The sequence below is a fragment of the Pezoporus occidentalis genome, unplaced genomic scaffold (genome assembly GCF_034315485.1).
Source record: "Pezoporus occidentalis ecotype Australia unplaced genomic scaffold, CSIRO_AGI_Poc_V1 ctg99, whole genome shotgun sequence".
In the NCBI taxonomy this organism is placed as follows: Eukaryota; Metazoa; Chordata; class Aves; order Psittaciformes; family Psittacidae; genus Pezoporus; species Pezoporus occidentalis.
The window spans coordinates 1,479,670-1,489,964 of record NW_026916358.1 but is presented as its reverse complement, the minus strand read 5'-3'; the positions used below and the strand labels follow the sequence as shown (position 1 = coordinate 1,489,964).

Sequence of the window (10,295 nt, the reverse complement as noted above, 5' to 3'; positions counted from 1 at the left end):
GGAACTGAACGACAAACCCACAAGCATAGTGAAAGGCACAGTGGTGTCTTCCACTAAATGCTGAACTCCTTCATTTACAGTCATCTTCCTGGGCCCTCATGGTGACTCTGCAGAGCACCAGCAGAGGCCAGGCACAGATGAGACTTTACTCATGAATGGCATCACTGGCCAGAAACAGCAAAGCAGGGAGGTGAAACCTCTTCCAACTTTGCCCTGGCCAGCAGGGAACATGCAATGTTGTTTCCATTTGCCCAAGGCCAAGATGATTGTGTCTGTACCCATTGGTATGTGCCTTTCACAGCAGGTGATCCAATAGCTAGATTTCTGAACAATTAAGAGTTATGCCCCAATAATTCTTTCTAATATCTACTCATGACACAAAATGTTCAGCTGAAATCCACGTATCTTCCTGTTGCTGATCACTGGTGAATATTTTTCTTTAACGTTCACAGCATGAGGAATTACACTGGAGGATAGGAGATGTAAGAATAGGTTTTGCTGCTAAAGGAAGAAGCCATCAACTTGTGCATTCAATGTAAACATAAACATTCACAAGGTTGAATCCTTAGATATGTTTTTGCTCCTTTTGTGGAGTTTCAACAGCATATATATATTTTATACATAGAGGAAATTAATTTTAGAGGTTTTTACTTTTTTTTTTCTCCATACATTACATTTTAAAATAACACTGCATCTCAGTTCTGAATATGATTGTGAATGGAATCATACTACTGTGCTAACAAATACTGAGTGTCTTCTGAATGGAGGGAATCAAAATCAGGATCTGCACTAAAACCCACAAGAGACAATAGAGCTAAGAAAGGAAAAATTCCTGCTGGGTGACTGAACCAGCCACTGAGGAAATTCAGGGTGCTGAGGATCTCACAAACTGGATACGAGCCCAGCACTACTCTTTAACCTATGAACTATGGAAAAGAGAAGAGGAAAGAGATTATCTGGAAGAAAAAGAGGGGAAAACAGAACCACTGCTGAATTATTATCCATTTCTGACCGAAATCCACTAGCCTGAATCCCTTCTTATGAGAAAATATCAAGCCATGGTTTTGCTTCCTTACAAAGCCCATGCCTTATGCTGCAGTTCCTAATTGTTAGAGGATCCCATTTTACAGCCACCTGAAGGTCTTCCTAAAAAATTTTCCCTTACCTCAGTTTTGTCAAGGAATTCCCAGATTTTCACTATGAGATGCTGCATAGTGGCCATATACCTTGAATACAGCAGCATTTTGGTGTTATTTATTGCAAAATGTCCATTAGTGGGAGGAGAAGGAAAGGAGAAGGAGATTCATCTGGAATCATTTAAGAAAATCTGACTGAAAAATAAAAAACTTTCCTTTTATATTTTATTTCCTTGTTACCATAAAAATGTAAAGGCTTTTCAAATTCTCAAAAAGTAGAAAATGGTTTAATCCAAAAATTTCAAGACAGATGCTTTCAACATTATCAGAATATTTTATACTGTTTATCATAACAAATATTTTTGTGAAATTCCTGTGATTTTAGAAACTATTCCTATTTAGATAGATCTATGCATTCTTTGACTTAAAATGGTTGTAACAAAGTTTTACATTCTTGACTGAGAAGGTGGAAAGGTTATAGTACTTTTGCACTTAGCACACCATGGAAGAAGCTTTATCATGCAAAGGAGAGGAGTGACACTGAATACTGTTCATTGTGTGACCATAAACTCTGCTTTCCACATACCACCTTTGTGTGTGTCTTTGCATGAGTTCCAGCAATGCCTGCTGTGGTTATGTAGTGGACAAGTTGACTCCAAAAGCCAAACCGTGGTGCAAAGTCTATTTAGAATTGCCTTAGTTCAGCTATCCTTCCATTAAATTTATACAAAGCTGTTCATGTAACTAAAGGCCATATCTATGATTGATAGCTGGGGAAAAAGAAAGGCAAAAAAAAGGACACAGAAGTAAAAATGCCAACAGGATGTAATTCTTCAAATAAATAGACTTTATTTTCATGGGAATCATCAGATGCTCCTTCTCCACTTGTGCAATTTGTAGACAGTAGTACTGTGCCATATATTGGATCTATAGTCAGTGAAGCAAACACTTCAGACACTGAGGTTATTGTTTCTGAGCCTACAATTTCTAGATAAAATATTCACGTCATGATCATACATTTTACTTTTGTATTTTAACATTTGTGAATAGCACTTATTTGACAGGGTTTTTTAACTCCTTTGCATGAGATGTGTTCATAAAATCAAGCTTAAGAACATAGCTGAGATGTCAAAAAAAGTTAAGATTTCATTATATTTGTCCAAAAGGGATGCTATATGTATTATAAATAAAACATACTTTTGTGAACCTGAAATGAATGTAAACATTAAGTGGATCAAATGAAGTAAAAGTCATATTTAGTCTTTTATTTTCATATAGTACAACAATTTAGAATTTCAAATGTAAGTATCATAGAAAAAAAAAAAACTGTTATTCATTTTTCCTTCTGCCCTTCAAGCGTATTTGATCAAGTTCCATGTGCAGTAAGTTATTGTAAGTCTGCTATTAATCAGGGCAGTATTTATGGCTGTTGTTAAAAAAAAACACAAAAGTATATTTTTGTCTGTGTCAGAAATGTTATATTAAGATTATACCTAACAAAACAGATAGGAAACATAATAGAGATATGTATGGTTTAACTTCATTTGTATTGTATTCAATAGTGCCCATACAATTCAGAAAAAGAAAAACCAACCAAAAAAACAACTGTCTGGTTTTGGGTCTGTTTTGTCCATCTATTAAAAATAAAGATGTTTATTTTATTACCACTCAGCGTCACCTGAAGTTTTGTGTTGCAGGCATAGCCCCACAGAGATGAGATGGCCTTAGCAGAGAGGGAGCTGGTCTTCACTCAGGGGATCAGTGGGGCCACCATGGCTACAGTCCTGAAAAATACTGTCCGCTGACATTAAGGGGAAAATAAGACACACTGGCTTGTTTTCCAGCGCACTCACTGAGGTGCTCACTCATGGAGTGAAACACAAGCTGGGATTTTCAAATAATATCAGATAGCATAGACATTTCCTTGAGGCAGTAACACTTAGATCTCTCTTGGGATTTGGGAGTTTGATCACAGAATGGTTTGTGTGGGAAGCGACCTTAAAGCTCATCTAGTTCCAACCCCCTGCCATGGGCAGGGACACCTTCCATTAGACTAGGTTGCTCAAGGCCCCGTCCAACCTGGCCTTGAACACTGCCAGGGATGGGGCAGCCACAGCTTCTCTGGGGAACCTGTGCCAGTGCCTCACCACCCTAAAGAAAAAAAAAAAGATGCTTAAACACTGGTGAGACATGGCCCCTTGTTTCTGTTGTCCTTTATGAAGGAAGTTAAAGCCATAAATATGATCACAGCAAACCCACAGCTGAGGGATTAATGATAGGAGGTGGACTTCGGGACATTTAAACTGAAGAAAGCGTTCAAAGGAACTCCGTTCTCAGGGGAGCGTTTGCACCTGACTGTCTGCGGCACTGACCTTCTGTGACCAAGACTACAAAAACAGATAAAGGAAAACATCAATCTAGGCTGCAAGGCATGTGTTGTGACTGGGAGAGACATATACTAACTCCATAATTGGTGTTAATAAATATCCGGAGGAAACCAATGTAAATGAGGTTGTAGTCAGGCATAAGACTATGTTGGAGAATAGGGTAGTAGGGGTTAAAAAGAAAGTACTTCTGTGGATTAAAGATTTCATGAGGTTGACTATATTTAACTGATGTAGGAAAAACTGTAAGGTGAGATTTGGAATGGGAATTAAAAGCAAATTCCTCATCACATGATTGGATTTCTGAAATAGTTCAAATATTGTTGACAAAAAGCAAAACTTGTGATAAAACAGATCCTGTGAATAAAAGAACATGTTGTAGGGTGTGTTGTAGTCCAACACCTCATGTCGCTCCTTATCCTAAAGCGCATCATCCTAGAAGCCTAAGCACACTTGAAGCAAGTTTAAGTGGTATCCTTTAATGTAAAATGACAGTAATAAATTCTTAGCCACTTGTTAATTCTTCCAAGTGAGAGTTTTCTGTGATTATGACTCACGCAGTAGAATTCTTTTATGAAATTTGGAAACGACAAGGCCATTTTTTTGCCAAGCTACTAATGAATTTCACTGCAAGCAAAAGGAATTGAATATATCCTGCCAATTTACTAATGGAATATAATTATTGTCAACGTATCAATAGCAGAGAGTAGGTTGCTGTGCTTTGTGTTACTCAGCAGTTCACATCCATCAAAGCATTGGAAATAATTTTCAGAAGGACTCAAAGGGAAAGATGCTCCCAAACTGATGGGTCACTGAGGGCATGCCATTCAAGCAATGGGGCCGCTCCAATTACCTTGTGATTACATAAAACACAGATTATCTTTCATTGATGATATACTGATGACAGAGATGCCCACTTTATGTTAGCTATGTGAATAACCAGGCTGCAGAGCCATGTCTGTGAAAAGCTTGTCCTTCTTTGAGGATGGGTAGGATCATTGCCATGGTGAGAGAAATGAAAAGGTGCCTGCTGCCCACCATCCTCTAGATCTTGCCTTTGCCTCTCCCTCCTTTGGCACTTCCATTGTTTTTGTCTATGGTCAAGCATACTGATTAAGTCTGTCCTCAGCACCACAGTGGGTTGTCTGCACATGACCTTGCATATAGCCTACAAACCAACAGTCTGTCAATAATAGGAGAGAAACACCTTTAAAATATCATATCATCCCAAAGAATCTCAGAAAAAGCAGTGAAATTCTGCTGGGTTCAATTGCATGCTATACTGAGCAGTTCCACAAGCCATCCTTTTAACAAATTTTAAGGTTTCCCTTTTTTCTCTCACATACACCAACACCTCTGAAATCCAAAGTACTTTATTTTGCCTTCCCCCACAGTGTAGTTTTCCCACTTCAGTAGTGATCAACAGCTACTGTTGTCATCAAAGTGCAAGCATAGGTGCTCAGCATGTAAGAAGAATACAAGTAGTTAGCAATAAAAAAGATTTCTAGCCTCTACAGTTTGTTTCTTACACACAAAGATGAGGTGATAGAAATATAACAGAGAAGTGAACTAAGTACTAGAGGTAATATAATTATCCAGGGCTAGCATACCAGAGAGCTGTGTAAACTTTATTATTCTATGTGACTGTGAGAAAATATTATGTTCCAGCAAAGCAACAAACTAGCAAGTTTTGCTTCATTCTTGTTTTGTGCCCATCAGGAAAGTAATGAGATGATGGTTTTTATATGAATTATCAGTTCTGTGGGATATTGTTAAATGTACACTTTAATTATTTTCTCAAAACCACATACTAATTGCAGATTAGTGATAAATTTCAGTAACTAGATAAGACAGCCAACCTACAAAGGACAACTTCTATTCCTAAAGTTTTATGGTAGGCTATTAAAATGAATTATTCCACCTGCATAAAACCACAGAGAACATCAGGTTCTGGCTTGGTAACAAGACAGAAAAATAACTATGGGTCCTAATTCAGATAGGAGACATTTTTTTCTCTCCAAGTATTGTCAGACGACTGCCAATAAAAATGCAAATATCTGGAAAGCCGTCTTATAGAGCCTCTGAATTGTAGCCATGGTATCACACATGTGAAACACACTGTCGAGCAGCATCAGCTGTCCATGTAGAGACAAAAGTTGTAGAAACACTTTCCTCAGGAGGGAAAGGAAGAAAAATTTGAACCCTACGAGTTAAAAATCTAATCACCCAGAGATTTTGTAGTGGTTACTGCCAAAGGCTGATTGGTATTCCTCTACTGCATAAATTAGTATGATATTTGCACAGTGTCTGATATTTATGGACTCGCTATAGCAGCTCTCCATGTAGTAAGCAAGTCCATATTGTCCAACAGTTACCCAGTTTTCAGTTTGAAAAATAACTTTATATTTTCCATCTGTCAAAAATCAATTATTTTTCCCTCTGATGAAGTGTCCTCAAGGATTTCATTTGATCAAAATTGCGTATAACATAATGGAGCAGCATAATAGTTGAATAAGAAAATAAATAAGATATGTTTTCATAAGGAGCTTATTTTCCTAAAAGGAAAATTGGAGCCTTCATTCCTGAATAGGACCTCTCACAGGATTTCAATGCTACCATTTTAAGGGGACCTCATTTTTAAAAAGAGTTGAACATTAGTTCCTTGAATACTAAATCTGCCTAAGCTATTTCAAAGCAGAAATAAAAACTTGAGAGAATCTGGGCTATACAAACAATTCAGCCCTATGCCCAATGAACTGACTACAATGTATGTTTAACTCATCTTGCATGAATGCTTGCATCAAAACTTGGGATATTTGCACTGCCTTTTAATAACTAATATTCATTCATAAGCCGTTTCTATTCAGATACACTGTGAGAAAAATACATGCACCATTAGCAAAGCAAAACCAAAAATGAGAGAAGTCTCATAGCTCCTATGTTCAGAAAGAAAGGCTTTGTCTGAGGGATTTCTTATGTCATTCCGTTCTCCTTAACCTCGTAAAGCATTTACAGTTGCATCTCTCACCCATTTCCCTCTCAAAATCTCCTGCAGATTTATGTTGTTTTCCAACCTAAGGAATACTGAAAAGGTTTTTAATGAGACTAGAGAAACTGTTAATAAATAGATTTATTTCACAGCATTTTCATTTATAAATAAGCACACAAAAATATGCAGAGGTCTCATAGCAATTACACTATCTGCAGTTATGAGCAAAAGTGTCAGGAAAAAAACAGGCATTTGGCAATATGACACTGAATAGCAATACCGGGACAATACTGAATGTTTCCATTACTCAGTTTAGTAATGAAAGCTAATGGTCCTGTCTGCTGTCACTGTATGCCAGAGTAGTCCTGGAAGCAAATACTGGGTATGCAGTTAAAGAGATACAAACTGTAATTGAATATTCAAAAATAAAAGTCACATTAATAATAGATTCTTGTTAATCACACAATAAGCCATTGTGACAGATACTATCAGTGCAAAACATTTAATTTACCAACCCATTTGAAATGCATGGTCTGGGATGGTTTTCAGTCACGCAGAACATTGTAGGGTAATGAATGCCTATACCAAAACCAAACAAAAAGTATTGTGCCTTACTGAACTATATGTATATGTGGAGACCTTGAGCAAGGGTAATGATAACCATTAATAATGAGCTAACTTTCATTTCTAAATCAAGGCACTTCCTACAAATAAAGATGGGAATGGATACATTACATTTGTTTGGCCTGCATCCTATCTCACCTATGCAGTATAAATATTTTGTATCACAGTATCACAGTATCACAGTATGCCAGAGATTGGAAGGGACCTCAAAAGATCATCTAGTCCAATCCCCCTGCCGGAGCAGGAGCACCTAGATAATGTTACACAGGAATGTGTCCAGGCGGGTTTTGAATGTCTCCAGGGAAGGAGACTCCACAACCTCCCTGGGCAGCCTGTTCCAGTGTTCCGTCACCCTCACTGAGAAGAAGTTTCTTCTCAAGTTTAAGTGGAACCTCTTGTGTTCCAGTTTGTACCCATTACCCCTTGTCCTATCATTGTTTGCCACTGAGTAGAGCCTGGCTCCATCCTCGTGACACTCCCCCTTTATATATTTATAGACACTTATAAGGTCACCCCTCAGTCTCCTCTTCTCCAAACTATAGAGACCCAGCTCCCTCAGTCTTTCCTCATAAGGGAGATGCTCCACTCCCTTAATCATCTTTGTTGCCCTGCGCTGGACTCTCTCCAGCAGGTCCCTGTCCTTCTTGAACTGAGGGGTCCAGAACTGGACACAATATTCCAGATGGGGTCTCACCAGGGCAGAGTAGAGAGGAAGGAGGACCTCTCTCGACCTACTAACCACCGCCCTTCTAATACACCCCAGGATGCCATTGGCCTTCTTAGCCACAAGGGCACAGTGTTGGCTCATGGTCATCCTGTCGTCCACTAGGACCCCCAGGTCCCTCTCCCTACACTGCTCTCTAACAGGTCGTTCCCCAACCTATACTGGAACCTGGGGTTGTTCCTGCCCAGATGCAGGACTCTACACTTTCCCTTGTTATATTTCATCAAGTTATTCCCTGCCCAACTCTCCAGCCTGTCCAGGTCTCGCTGGATGGCAGCACAGCCTTCTGGCGTGTCAGCCACTCCTCCCAGCTTAGTGTCATCAGCAAACTTGCTGATAGTACACTCAATTCCCTCATCTAAATCGTTGATGAATATATTAAATAATACCGGTCCCAGTACTGACCCTTGAGGCACTCCACTAGTTACAGGCCTCCAACTAGACTCAGCCCCATAGACTACAACTCTCTGGCTTCTCTCCTTCAGCCAGTTCACAGTCCACCTCACTACCTGATCATCCAGTCCACACTTCCTCAATTTAGCTGTGAGGATGCTGTGGGAGACTGTGTCAAATGCTTTGCTGAAGTCAAGGTAGACCACATCCACCGCTCTGCCATCATCCATCCACCGTGTTATTTCCTCATAAAAGGCTAAGAGATTGGTCAAACATGATTTCCCCTTGGTGAAGCCATGTTGACTGCCCCTCATAACCCTCTTATCCTTGATATGCCTTAAGATGGCACCAAGGATAAGGTGTTCCATCACTTTCCCAGGGATGGAGGTGAGGCTGACTGGTCTATAGTTACCCGGGTCCTCCTTCTTGCCCTTTTTGAAGACTGGGGTGACATTTGCCTTCCTCCAGTCCTCAGGCACCTCTCCCGTTTCCCAAGACTTGGTAAAGATGATGGAGAGTGGTCTAGCAATGACTTCCACCAGTTCCCTCAGCACCTGCGGGTGCATCCCATCTGGACCCATGGATTTATGGATGTCCAGATTGCTCAACTGGTCTCTAACCCATTCCTCATCGACTAAGGCAAACCGCTCCGTCGACCTGACTTCATCTAAGGTCTCAGGGGTACAGGGCTCTTCAGGACTGCCTGCAGCAGAGTAGACAGAGACAAAGAAGGCATTCAGTAACTCTGCCATCTCTGTATCTTCTGTCACCAGGGCACCCATCCCGTTCATCAGTGGGCCTACATTGCCTCTGCTGTTAGTTTTGTCTGCCATGTATTTGAAAAAGCTCTTTTTGCTGTCCTTGACCCTTCTCGCCAGGTTTAATTCTAAGGAGGCCTTAGTCCTCCTAGCTGTCTTCCTACATCCTCTAGCAGCAGCCTTATATTCCTCCCAAGTGGCCAGCCCCTCCTTCCATGACCTGTAAACTCTCCTCTTCCACTTGAGCATACCCAGCAATTCCCTATTTAGCCATGCAGGTCTCCTGGGCCTCTTCCTTGATTTCCTACGTGTTGGGATGCTCCGATCTTGAGCACGGAAAAAGCAGTCCTTGAATATCAACCGACTATCTTGGGCCCCTTTACCTTCAAACAGCCTTGCCCATGGGATTTCCCCTAGCAATTGCTTGAAAAGGCCAAAGTTTGCCCTGCTAAAGTCCAGGGTTGCAATTCTACTTGGTATTCTACTAGTCCTACCACACAAGATCCTGAACTCCACCATCTTGTGGTCGCTGCAACCAAGGCAGCCCTCAACCCTTACTGCTTCAACCAGATCCTCCTTGTTAGTGAGGATGAGATCCAGCAGCGCTCCTCTCCTGGTTGGCTCATCCACCATTTGCAGGAGGAAGTTATCATCCACACACTGGAGGAACCTCCTGGACTGCGGCTGGGTTGCTGAGTGGTCCTTCCAGCAAACATCAGGGAAGTTAAAATCCCCCACGACGACCACAGCCTGTGACTGTGAGGCCGCTCTCAGCTGCCTGTAGAAGGCCTCGTCAACTTCCTCACCCTGATCTGGTGGTCTGTAACAGACACCCACAGCAGTATCCCCCCTGCCAGCCTGCCCCTTAATTCTCACCCACAGACTCTTAACTCACTCGTCATCTGTCCCTGGACAGAACTCGGTGCACTGTAGTTCCTCCTGAACATAAAGAGCAACCCCACCACCCTTCCTGGCTGGCCTGTCTTTCCTGAAAAGGACATAGCCCTCCATGACTATATTCCAGTCATGTGAGCTGTCCCACCACGTCTCTGTAATTGCCACCAGATGTATGGATGAGTACTAAACTTCTAGATAGGTAGCAGAGTACTTGTAATTTACAGTCATTAAGGCATCAAGAAGTTGCTTTTCTAAATACAGGTCCACCAGGTTATATATATGCAGCGGAAATGGAGTTTCTGTGACAAGGAAGAGCACTCACATTGGTGGTATCATGTGGATTGCATAAGAAGATGCATTATAGCAGGCTGCTGCAGGCCCTGAAAGCAT

The 10,295-nt window shown here is 41.0% G+C and overlaps 1 long non-coding RNA gene across 1 annotated transcript in view; it reads left to right on the top strand.

The window, feature by feature from the left end:
- The window catches only part of LOC134157717 (uncharacterized), a 339,144-nt gene that overhangs the window by 200,803 nt on the left and 128,046 nt on the right, over positions 1 to 10,295 (top strand). The window lies entirely within an intron of this gene.